Genomic DNA, 12,761 nt, shown 5'->3' on the forward strand with positions numbered 1-12,761 from the left:
CTCTTCTTTTGTGGAGACAGATGCTAAGTACTCATTCAGTACCTCAGCCACGCCCTCTGCCTCCGTATGATGAGCTCCTATTTGGTCCCTAATCGGCCCCAATATTCCTTTAACTATCCTTTTACTTTTCATATGTTTATAGAAGATTTTTGGGTTCCCTTTTATGTTACCCGCTAATCTTTTCTCATATTGTCTCTTTGCCCTTCTTATATCCTGTTTCAATTTCCCCCGCACTCTCTGGATTCTGCCTGGTTTTTGACTGTATTCTGTACCTGACATTTGTCGTAAACCTCCTTTTTCTGTTTTATTCTAACCTCGATATCCTTTGTCATCGGGAGCTCGAGCTTTGGACGCTCCATCTTTCCTCCTTATGGGAATATGCTTGGTTTGTACCCGAACTATCTCAGCCTTGAAGGCCTGCCATTGGTCATTCACTGTTTTCCTGGACAATCTTTGTTTCCAGTCCACCTGTGCTCGATCCCTTCTCACATCACTGAAATTGGTTCTCTTCCAGCTGGGTATTTTCACCGTTGATTTTATTTTGTCCCTTTCCATAACTACTTTAAACCTACTGATATTGTGATCCTTGTTAACCAGATCCCTCCTGCCCCAGAACCGATGAGAGACCCTTTAAATGTTCTGACTGTGCAAAGAGGTTTCAGAGTTCATCCAACCTGCTGAGTCACCAGCGAGTTCACACAGATCTTCAAAGAAAGGAAGATGTTTTAGAAAGGCTGGCGGCACTAAAGGTTCGTAGCCATCTCAGAGTAGTGTCCCTTTAATTACAATCTCACAGAACAAGGAGAATCACTGTCCCTTTAACTACCACAAATCCCTGTGTGGAGGAGAGGGGGAGATACAGTCTGTCCCAGTAACTGTCGCAGAACAGAATTAACGACCTTGTCCCATAAGGGCTTCACCCTCCCCCACTCCCTGCTTTTCCTCAAGTGTCTCATCCTTAAAATTCTCATCCTTGTTTTCAAATCCCTCCGTGGCCTCGCCCCTCCCTATCTCTGTAATCTCTTCCAGCTCCACAACCACCCCCCCCCCCCCCCCGAGATATCTGCGCTCCTCTAATTCCGGCCTCTTGAGCATCCCCGATTTTAATCGCTCCACCATTGGTGGCCGTGCCTTCAGTTGTCTGGGCCCTAAGCTCTGGAATTCCTTCCCTAAACCTCTCCATCTCTCTACCTCTCTCTCCTTCTTTAAGATGCTCCTAAAAACCTACCTCTTTGACCAAGCTTTTGGTCATCTGCCCGAATATCTCCTTATGTGGCTCGGTGTCAAATTTTGTTTTATAACGATCCTGTGAAGAGCCTTGGGACGTTTTACTACATTAAAGGCGTTTTATAAATACAAGTGATTGTTGTTGTTTCCTGAAACTAATAATAAATTCCCCAGAGGGAAAGAAACTTGTACTTTTACTCCCAAATATTAAAAAGTTTGTTCTACAGAAGCACGGGGTTTATCTGCTTTTATTCATGAATCTAAAAAGTCTCTATTAAAATCTGAGCCAGTGTGTTGTGAGACAAACAGCCTTGTGTCCAATAAGGGGAATAAAGGCCCACAGCCTCCCCTGGCCCCGAACAAGGGACTGGAGAAATTCGCTGCCCTGCGGACCATACAATCAGCCGGCACTAGTCCCACCCCTCGGGCTCCCCGATTGGTTGGAGGACCCACCGCCGGCTCGCTCCTCCAGTCCCGCCCCGCTCGCTCCCTATTGGTCGGAAGCTCCTGTCAATCAGGCCATGGGCCCGGGTCACGTGTCCCTCGCCAACTTTACAAAGATAGCCTTGCGCGGTCACCGGGCGAAGCTGCATGTCGGCAGTAGCGGGGTCGGGAGATTAATAAACTGCGGTTTGCCGGACAGATGAACGAACACATAGGCATGCATGCAGACAGAAACGGCACACGTACGCAGTCATGCACATGGAACTTACGCCTGAGCGAACGAATGGAGGAATGAATGACTGAATGATTGAACGATGCCAGTTGGACTGGCGTGTACGGATTCTTGGTTTATTAAATAGTTGCAGTTTGTACTGTAAACATTATTGATTTACCTGTAAAATTTATTGTTGTATTTATATTGTTGACCATAATTGGTCAATGAATGTAATGGATTTACTATATAACTGTTGAGTTGTATAAGTACTGTTGTACTTGAATGTTAAAATTTAAAAAAAAGGACAACAGGTTATACCAAGCAAAAATGAAGAGTTACTAGATCGTCAGTAGGACTGGTATGTATTGTTTTTTACTATGGGTACCTGTATTGTTGACATTGGTTTTGTCTGGAAAAATTTATTGTTGTATTTGTACTGTTAATCCTAAAGCTGTTTCTTCTGAGGCTTAGCCTTATTGTGGTTAATGAATGTAATGGATTTATCATGTAATTGATGAATTGTAACAAGTACTACCAGATTTAAATAAAAGATTAATGAACTCCAAAAGAAAAAAAAAAGAAACTGCGGTTAGGCCGCGCCACAGGGTTTATAAAGTTGGAGAATGGCCTGAGGCCCGAATGAGATCCAGCGGCTGAATGTATTCTGCCGGACGGCAGTGGTGAGGCTTTTTCTCGGTGACAGGCCCGGGTTAGGTGCCGCCATCTTGGTGGAGGAAAGACAGGCATATATGTATATGTCTAAGTCAGGATGGTGTGTGACTTGCAGATGATGGTGTTCCCATGGAGCTGCTACTCTTTTCCTTCTAGGCGGTAGAAGTCATGGGACAGGTAGGGTGGCAGGTTCCCTTCCATAAGGACACAAGAATTAGGAGCAGGAGTGGGCCATACGGCCCCTCGAGCCTGCTCCGCCATTCAAGGTCATGGCTGATCTCCGAGCTCAGCTTCACTTTCCCGCCCGATCCCCATATCCCTGAGGGACATCAGTGAACCAGTTGGGATTTTACGACAATCCAGCAGCTTTCATCGTTACTTTTTTTCTAGTACCGGCCCCACAAATTCCCGGATTCATTGAGCTCAATTTCACAACCTGTCTGTGTTTTTGTGGGTTCTCTCACGCTCCCTTTTTCTTGTTTTATATTCATTTTACAGGGTATTCGAAGGGCAGGATTTGTAGACAGGATATTTAACTCAAACATCACGTCAAGATCTGACAGACTCACTCTATTCATCAGGACCTGAATATCATCAAACATAACATGGAAGCAAAAAGCACCATTCACAGCGGGGAGAAACCGTACACGTGTTCTGTGTGTGGACGAGGATTCAGTCGATCCTCTGGCCTGGCGAAACACAAGCGCAGTCACACCAGGGAGAAACGTGGAAATGGGACTGTGGAAAAGGATTTGATTACCCGTATCAGCTGGAAACTCATCAATGCAGTCACACCGGGGAGAAACCTTAGAGATGTGGGGACTGTGGGAAAGGATTTGATTACCCGTATCAGCTGGAAACTCATCGACGCAGTCACACCGGGGAGAGACCGCTCACCTGCTCAGTGTGTGGGAATGGATTCACTCAGTCAAGTGACCTGCTGACACACCAGCGAATTCACACTGGGGAGAGGCCGTTCACCTGCTCCGTGTGTGGGAAGGGACTCACTCAGTCATCCCAGCTACTGAGACACCAACTTGTTCACACAAACTTGAGACCTTTTAAATGCTCTGACTGTGAGAAAAGCTTTAAAAGCAAAAGGGATCTGCTGACACACCAGCGAATTCATTCTGGGGAGAGGCCGTTCACCTGCTCTGAGTGTGGAAAAGGATTCACAAATTCAACCACCTTTCTGACACACCAGCGAGTTCAACTGGGGTGAGGCCGTTCACCTGCTCCATGTGTGGGAAGGGATTCACAAATTCATCCCACCGACTGACACACCAGCAAGTTCACACCGGGGAGAGGCCATTCAGCTGCTCAGTGTGTGGGAAGGGATTCACTCAGAACTCCAGCCTGCTGACACACCAGCGAGTTCACACTGGGGAGAGGATGTTCACCTGCTCAGTGTGTGGTAAGGGATTCACTCAGAATTGCAGTCTGCTGGCACACCAGCGAGTTCACTCTAGGGAGAGGCCGTTCACCTGCTCAGTGTGTGGGAAGGGATTCACTCAGAGCTCCAACCTGCTGAGACACCAGCGCACTCACACTGGGGAGAGGCCAGTCACCTGCTCCGTGTGTGGGAAGGGATTCACTCGGTCATACAACCTGCTGACACACCAGCAAGTTCACAAGTGACTGCAGGGGTTGGATTCTGCTGTCATTGCTGCTGTTAATCACATCCAGGACTGAACCCTGTTCACTCTGACAGTTGGGTTCACTCCTGCTGTTGAACTCCACCACTGACCCTGCTGAAGGTTGTAGGCTCAGGGAGTGGGGCCTCCAGGAGTGGACAGTAAAAAAGCTGGGTTTTGGTATCCTTACAAATATATGGCGAGGAACCAGAGGAATCCTTACTAAGGAAATGACTGGGGTTTCACCGGCCAGCGTAGGTCTAGGGGTGAATGATGCCTGACTCCCTGAACTGTCTTACATTAAACCCAGTTGAGATCAAGATGAATGAGTTTGCAGAAGAATAGAGAGAAATATCACCCACACTTGAGGGAGACAAAAGCAGCCATTAGAGAAGCTCAGAGATCTTTGGAAAAGAAGATGGTGCTCAATTGTGGTAATAATGGCAAAATCTTTCCCAGCTCCGTCAGGAGGCAGAATCCCGTTAAAGATGGTTTCGGGCTGGGGTGGGCAGTGATGTGGGCTGGAGGGCCACTTAACAAGTTGTGGTGAGCTGTTGAGGGCCACACACCAATGTTGCCCCTAAGGTGCGCGGCTGCACAGTGGTGCAGCAATGGTGAGGCCCAGCGCAGGCCGCTCACCAGCTCCTGCCGCTGGGAGAGAAACAGCGCAGCACATTTAAAGGGACCGCGCACGTTGGTGAGAGCAAAGTGTTCAATTGGCGAATCGGAAACAGTCCGACTCTTAGTGTTGAGCATCGCACCACTTCTACCCTCCCAATAATTTATCAACATCAATTCAAATAGTCCTCAGATACTATCTTAAATACACAGAATGTGGTGTAAGATAGTAAAATCTGCCGCTACTAAATGAATGAAATGAGTGATCGATCGAGCGATGGATTATATGTTGGACTGAAAGTCCACGTGGCTGGTTGGCCGAGTGGCTCGAGTCTTTTGAAGCACAAGTAGCTCTTTGTGGACACTGTTTCTGCTTCAAAAAACTGAAGAACATCAGAAATCATTAACGGAGATGGGCACAGCATGCCAGCTCAACAAATGGCACCAAACAGTGGTGGGATGTGGGTTTATGCCCATTCTCCCTCACACTGCAAATCCTTAATCTCCACTGGACTGTCGGGAAGAAAGAGGGGGGTCAACAGAAAGTGAGCGTGTCCCCACAAGGAAGTCCATTTGGAGGGTGAGACCCCATGGGTCACAGTAGAATGGCAGGGTCAGAGCAAGCTGCCCACCTGTTCCCTCAGCTGAGAATGTTTTGGTTGTATGCAGGGACCTAAAGAGAAAAAAACACACAACGAAAAGTAAAAGGCAAAAGAACATTCAAAGGATTTGCTTAAAGTAAGAAAATACTATATTGTAGGTATTCGGGGTCACCTATGTAGGTATTGGGTGAATTCCTACTTAATAATCGAGTTCGACTCCAGGAGAAACAATCAAATAGTTTTTTAATGCAGGAACAGCTAAATACAAGCAGGTTGCCGAGATCGGTACAGGAGAGCCATGCAGTAGGTCTTATCCGTATGGAGACGCCACGAGGACTGACTGGAAAGACCCGTGGATTGCGTCGTGACGTCATCACGTTTTCCCGTGCTTCAGGCGGTCACATGATACGCGACATGACGTCATCGCGTTTGTCCGCGTCATTGCGTTTACCCGCGTCATCGCGTTTACCCGCGTCATCGCGTTCGCCATCGTGTTTGCCCGCGTCATCGTGTTTGCCCGCGCTCCCAAAGGGGGAACACCCCGTACAGACAAACATCATTACTTTAAAGGGAATTATGTCCGGTAAGTAAGGGACACGATGGTACCGCTACATGCGCCCCCCCAGAATTCACTGTAACGGTCGACATCAAACGATGAGATGGTCTGACGAGCCTGTCCGAACAACTCCTGTAGTCTTGAGACGGAGACTGCTGGGTGGCTGGCGGTCCGGTGGGCAGTCGTACTTGTGTTTGCTTAACGACGATGGGTGGCTGGTGGTCAGGCGGACGATCATACCTGATGCGCCGTAACGACGATGATGGCCGGTGGTCTCGGCGGTCGTGCTGTCTCGACTTGGCGGGCAAGGTCTAAAGGTGCTGGTCGTGAGCGGATCCTTGCGTGCGTCGTGGCGAACAATGCGTATTCAGCCATGCGAAGGACCGTGGAGACGCGTGACCTCTGCAGCCCGTGGTTCGAAGCGGGCGCTGGGGCGAAACAGCTGGCCGCATCATAGTGGCTGGCAGGTTGGGCAGACGTGGACGATGGCTCTGTCGTTGTTGGAAGAAGTCCCCAGTCTGACGAAATCTGCAGGAAAGCCGAACGGGCGATCCAGGAGGAAATAAACTTGGGTCGTGGCAGGTCGGTGAACTCGCCGACAGGCGAGCGAACTCTTCGCCAGTCAGGAGCCCACGGAACGGTGCGAGCCGTAGTGTTACTACGGTAACACAGAAGAGTGTGAATCGTTGCTGCGTTGATCAGTGATCAGTGATGACAGCAATTGTCGCGTGGCTGATCGCGGCCGCGGGATTCCTGTTGGACCCGATCCTCGATGGTCGCAGAGTGTCAGCAGATGTTCATTTCTGTTGAGGGGAAAACTGTAGAGAGGGCAGCAATGCTTTTAGTTGTTGTTGATTTCGGTAGGGGGAAAACTGCCGGGAGGGCGGCAATGCTTCTAGTTGTTGTTGATTTAGGGGAAAAACTGCCGGGAGGGTGGCAACGCTTCTAGTAGTTGTTGATTTAGGGGAAAAACTGCCGGGAGGGCGGCAACGCTTCGGTCCTCATGGTTTGCGAGGGATGGGTCCTCATGGTTCGCGAGGGGTGAGACCTCGTGTGTTGCGAGGCGTGGTTTGCGAGGACTGAGTCCTCGTGGTTTGCGAGGGATGGGTCCTCGTGGTTCGCGAGGGGTTAGACCTCGTGGGTTGCGAGGCGTGGTTTGCGAGGACCGAGGCCTCGTGGCATCTCTGCCGGGGCGTGCTCCGATCCTGTTAGCCCGAAAACATGCAGTAACCGCACTGTGAGGCTTTTATACTTGCTGTTCCGCCGTGGAGTTGTCGAAGAGGCGGATGCTCCGAAAGTCGGTAGAGCTGTCAAAAATGGAGACTGTATCCAGGTACGTGGTCTGCGCCGTATCGATGTTGCACGAGGCGAATGGGGCTTCTACCAGGATAAAGCACGAGGGCGGATGTTGCTCCCAGAGCTGCAGTAGCCGAGCGAAACTGCTTTAGCTTGCATGCGTGCTTCTTTCGTGAAAAACGTTCACGAAAAATCGGGGTCTGGCTGCGCTGCTTTCGTGAAAAACGTTCACGAAAGTAACCAATTGTAAGAATTGGTGTTCGCTGGTAGTTGTTCGTCGGTTGTTGTTCGTCGTGCTCTTCTTCTGTGAAAAACGTTCACAGAGGCGGGGTCACCAATTGTAGGTATTGATCAGCTCCCGTCCTCACGTCGTTGGGTCACCAATTGTAGGTATTGATCAGCTCCCGTCCTCACGTCGTTGGGTCACCAATTGTAGGTATTGATCAGCTCCCGTCCTCACGTCATTGGGTCACCAATTGTAGGTATTGATGAGCTCCCGTCCTCACGTCGTTGGGTCACCAATTTTAGGTATTGATGAGCTCCCGTCCTCACGTCGTTGGGTCATCAATTGTAGGTATTGATCAGCTCCCGTCCTCACGTCGTTGGGTCACCAATTGTAGGTATTGATCAGCTCCCGCCCTCACGTCGTTGGGTCACCAATTGTAGGTATTGATGAGCTCCCGTCCTCACGTCGTTGGGTCACCAATTGTAGGTATTGATCAGCTCCCGTCCTCACGTCGTTGGGTCACCAATTGTAGGTATTCAGGGTCACCTATGTAGGTATTGGACGAATTCCTACTTAATAATCGAGTTCGACTCCAGGAGAAACAATCAAATAATTCTTTAATGCAGGAACAGCTAAATACAAGCAGGCTGCCGAGATCGGTACAGGAGAGCCATGCAGTAGGTCTTATCAGGACGGAGACGCCACGAGGACTGAGTGGGCAGTCCCGTGGATTGCGTCGTGACGTCATCACGTTTTCCCACGCTTCGGGCGGCCACCTGATGTGCGTCGTGACGTCATTGCATTTTCCCGCGCTTGGGGCGGTCACGTGATACGCGACGTGACGTCATCGCGTTTGTCTGCGTCATCGCGTTTACCCACGTCATCGCGTTTACCCGCGTCATCGCGTTCGCCCGCATCGTCATGTTCACCCGCGCTCCCAAAGGGGGAATGCCCCGTACAGACAAACATCGTTACGTTAAAGGGAATTATGTCCGGTGAGTAAGGGACACGTTGGTACCGCTACAATATTTGTAAAATAACTGCAGGTAGCTCTTTGGCTAAACCCTTACTGAGTCAAACAATCATATTCCAATAAGTGATATTGCAGCTTGCTGTTGATGATAATTAGAGATGTACTTTGTAGATAAATAGTGTACGAGGTTAAAAAGCAGAAAGCTTCCCATTTGGGGATTCCTGTTTCTGCGGAACTGCTCAGGCTGTTTCCATAGTTATTTTATTGTCCTTTTGGCCATTTTTAGTAGTTGTCTTTCTAGTTCAGATATGCTGGGGGTAATTTGAACCCCCCCCCACCTGACGGGATTGAATTTCCTGCTCGTTTTACACCTTCCCCGATTTTGCTCTCCAATGATTTCAGTCGAAAGTGAAATCGGGCGGGGTGTAAAACAAGCGGCCGATCTGATCGCATTAGTTTCCCACCAGGTGTGTGAGGTTAAAATCACCCCCTGCTGTTTCCAAACACAACCCAAGCAAATTTCTCCTGACAATAGTTTGGTTCTGATCCTTAATAATGTTCCAGCTACTCTTATCACCACAATTGCTTTAATTCTGACATTTGGCCTGTGATCTGATAGCAAAGCAATGATCTCTTCACATGCAGTGTGTGGTAAACCACTGTTATCATTCACAACCGTTCACTATTGTTACACTGTTGTTATCACTGTTTACACTGCTGTTATCACTACACAAGGTTACCTCTTGCCACGCACGCTGTTATACCTAGGCATACCTCAGCTGACTCCGCCCATGGCTCCGCCTGCTTGCCCAGGTATAAAGGTGACCGCTTGGCTAGTATTCTTCCTTGTTGGAACCGATCACCCACGAGGGTGGGCTCTGTTATTTAGCCAATAAAATTGATATACCTATCAATTCATTCCATGAAAAGCGACGAGTTAAGATAGTAACTATAGGGTTTTATTGGCTATATAACAGAGCCCACCCTCGTGGGTGATCGGTTCCAACAAGGAAGAATACTAGCCAAGCGGTCACCTTTATACCTGGGCAAGCAGGCGGAGCCATGGGCGGAGTAAAATTGATATACCTATCAATTCATTCCATGAAAAGCGACGAGTTACGATAGTAACTATAGGTTTTTATTGGCTAAATAACAGAGCCCACCCTCATGGGTGATCGGTTCCAACAAGGAAGAATACTAGCCAAGCGGTCACCTTTATACCTGGGCAAGCAGGCGGCGCCATGGGCGGAGTCAGCTGAGGTATGCCTAGGTATAACAGCGTGCGTGGCAAGAGGTCTCTTGTGCCACCTCCAAAGTGTTACTTTGGCATACGGTGGACCCCTCCCCCCACTCACAGTCTACAACCAGCAGTTTTTAAACCGCCCGCCGCATACCACCTGCGGCCTCTCCACTCTCAAAGTCCCGCCCCCCTCCTTGTTCGCTAACCTCACCCGCGACTGTAAACCCGTCGCTACCAAGAGCAGGCGGTACAGCGCCGGGGACAGAGCTTTTATTAGCTCTGAGGTGCAGCATCTCCTGAAGGAGGGCATCATCGAGGGGAGCACCAGCCCCTGGCGTGCCCAGGTCGTAATCGTTAAGACCGGCAATAAAAACCGCCTGGTCATCGACTGCAGCCAAACCATAAACCGGTACACCCAGCTGGACGCATACCCCCTCCCCCGCATATCTGACATGGTCAACCAGATTGCACAGTACCGGGTATTCTCCACCATCGACCTTAAGTTGGCCTATCACCAACTCCCTATCTGCCCTGAGGACCGCCAGTATACCGCCTTCGAGGCGAATGGCCGCCTCTACCACTTCCTTAGGGTTCCCTTCAGCGTCACTAACAGGGTTTCGGTCTTCCAAAGGGAGATGGACCGGATGGTTGACCAGAACGCGCTGCAGGCCACGTTTCCTTATCTAGATAACGTCACCATCTGCGGCCATGACCAGCAGGACCACGATGTTAATCTGGAGAAATTCCTCCGTACGGCCCAACGGCTGAACCTCACTTACAATAAGGAGAAATTTGTGTTTAACACCTCGCGCCTTGCCATCCTCGGCTGTGTAGTAGAGAACGGAGTCATCGGCCCCGACCCCGAAAGAATGCGCCCCCTCATGGAGCTTCCCCTTCCCCACTGTCAAAAGGCACTGAAGAGAACCCTGGGGCTCTTCGCTTACTATGCCCAATGGGTGCCCAATTATGCGGACAAAGCCAGACCCCTCATGAAGTCCACCTCCTTCCCCCTGACAGCAGAAGCATGCGCAGCCTTCTCCCTCATAAAAGGAGACATTGCGAAGGCCACAATGCACGCAGTGGATGAGTCCATCCCTTTCCAAGTGGAGAGCGATGCATCCGACTTCGCCCTAGCTGCAACCCTTAACCAGGCGGGGAGACCTGTGGCCTTCTTCTCAAGGACCCTCCAGGGCCCTGAGATCCGACACTCTTCTGTCGAGAAGGAGGCCCAGGCGATTGTGGAAGCGGTACGACGCTGGAGGCATTACCTGGCAGGCAAACGATTTACCCTCCTCACCGACCAGCGTTCGGTTGCTTTTATGTTTAATAACAAGCTGAGGGGCAAAATCAAGAACGACAAGATCTTGAGGTGGAGAATTGAGCTCTCCACCTACGAGTACGATATCTTGTACCGGCCTGGTAAACTCAACGAGCCCCCAGATGCTTTATCACGAGGTACATGCACCAACGCGCAAGGTGATAGACTGCGGACCCTCCACAACGACCTCTGCCACCCCGGGGTCACTAGACTTTACCACTTCATTAAGGCCCGCAACCTGCCCTACTCCATCGAGGAGGTCAGGACCATGACCAGGAACTGCCAAGTCTGTGCCGAATGCAAACCGCATTTCTATAGGCCGGACAGAGCAAGCCTGATCAAGGCCACCCGCCCCTTCGAGCACTTGAGCATCGATTTTAAGGGGCCCCTCCCGTCCTCTGACCGTAATGTGTACTTCCTCAACATTATTGACGAGTACTCCCGTTTCCCCTTCACCATCCCCTGCCCAGACATGACCAGTACCACGGTCATCAAATGCCTGAACGACCTCTTCGCCTTGTTCGGGTTCCCGAACTATATACATAGCGACCGGGGCTCATCCTTCATGAGCGAGGAACTTCGCCAGTTCCTGCTTGCGAGAGGTATTGCTGCGAGCAGGACCACCAGCTACAACCCCTGGGGGAATGGCCAGGTGGAAAGAGAGAACGCGACAGTTTGGAAGGCCGTCCTCTTAGCCCTAAAGCCTAAGGGCCTCCCAACCTCTCGCTGGCAGGAAGTCCTCCCGGCAGCGCTCCATTCCATCCGGTCACTGCTTTGTACCGCCATCAACGCCACCCCTCATGAGCAAATGTTTGTTTTCCCCAGGAAGTCGACTACAGGAACCTCGCTACCAACATGGCTGACTTCTCCGGGGCCCGTCCTGCTGCGGAAGCACGTGAGGACCCATAAAATGGACCCCCTGGTCGAGAGGGTGAACCTCCTGCATGCCAACCCCCAGTATGCCTATGTGGAATACCCAGACGGGCGGGAGGACACAGTCTCCTTGCGAGACCTCGCACCCTCGGGCACCCCTGAGACACCACCGTTATCCCCCACCACTCCCCCAAATCCAGCTCCTGTAGGCGGCATGCCGGAACCCCAGGGGCCTTCGTCGACCACGCAGACACCAGCATTAACATCGGATACTGCACCACCGCCGCCGCTGCTGCGCCGGTCAGAAAGGCTTACGAGGCCTCCTGATAGACTGACATACACGAACCGGTAGTACACTTCACCCCGCCGGACTCAATTTTAAACAAGGGGTGAATGTGGTAAACCACTGTTATCGTTCACAACCGTTCACTATTGTTACACTGTTGTTATCACTGTTTACACTGCTGTTATCACTACACAAGGTTACCTCTTGCCACGCACGCTGTTATACCTAGGCATACCTCAGCTGACTCCGCCCATGGCTCCGCCTGCTTGCCCAGGTATAAAGGTGACCGCTTGGCTAGTATTCTTCCTTGTTGGAACCGATCACCCACGAGGGTGGGCTCTGTTATTTAGCCAATAAAAACCTATAGTTACTATCTTAACTCATCGCTTTTCATGGAATGAATTGATAGGTATATCACAGTGAGCAAATGGGAACAAACTGGAGGTCCATTGTGCAGGAAGAAACCCAGACACGCGACGACCTTTTCTCTCATTTGAAGATGTGCATTGCTGAAGAGGATAAGACAGCTTGTATTGTGGAGGACAATCTAGTGTCAGGCAGTGTGCTTGGAGATGTCCAAAT

The 12,761-nt window shown here is 50.4% G+C and overlaps 1 pseudogene; it reads left to right on the top strand.

Annotated features, from left to right (window-relative positions):
* The window catches only part of LOC147119413 (uncharacterized), a 182,337-nt pseudogene that overhangs the window by 148,043 nt on the left and 21,533 nt on the right, over nt 1-12,761 (top strand).

The sequence above is a fragment of the Somniosus microcephalus genome, chromosome 4 (genome assembly GCF_052327205.1).
Source record: "Somniosus microcephalus isolate GS21.2 chromosome 4, FLI_Smic_1.0, whole genome shotgun sequence".
Taxonomy (NCBI): domain Eukaryota; kingdom Metazoa; phylum Chordata; class Chondrichthyes; order Squaliformes; family Somniosidae; genus Somniosus; species Somniosus microcephalus.